A 516-nucleotide genomic window follows, 5' to 3' on the forward strand; every position below is an offset into this window, starting at 1 on the left:
CTGCGTGGAGTGACCTTTTGCTGTTCCGTGGCTGGCAGAAATGCACAGGAGCATGCAGTCAGCAAGGAACTGCCTCTGCGGGAGATAAACCCACTGGTGTTGGGAGTACCAGGAAAAAAGGAAAGATACAGGTCTATAAACATTTGCCCTATCAATCAACTAGTACTGCATTGTACATTTTTCTTCAACAGACTGATTTTTGTTTATTCACATTGCTTGGGATTTTGCAGGCCTCATCAATGCTATGGCAGATTGCGGAACCAAAAAATGAACCCTGACAAGAAAGAAGAAAGGCAAAAAATAAGCAACAAGTTTTCCTGCTGGTCGAGATATACAGGGTTGCACAGTAGGACTAGGAAGAAAATCTCCTTGCAGGTGAGCTGTTTCATTTCCACAGCAGGCAAAGCGAGGTATTCAGTGCCTTAAGGATCTAAGTATAGCAGCAGTAAAACTTATTTTTTCAGTTTAGCATAGTTCCGTTAGCCTATGACTTTACAAAGAATGGGAGAGCACATC

This window comes from Chroicocephalus ridibundus, chromosome Z (genome assembly GCF_963924245.1).
Source record: "Chroicocephalus ridibundus chromosome Z, bChrRid1.1, whole genome shotgun sequence".
In the NCBI taxonomy this organism is placed as follows: domain Eukaryota; kingdom Metazoa; phylum Chordata; class Aves; order Charadriiformes; family Laridae; genus Chroicocephalus; species Chroicocephalus ridibundus.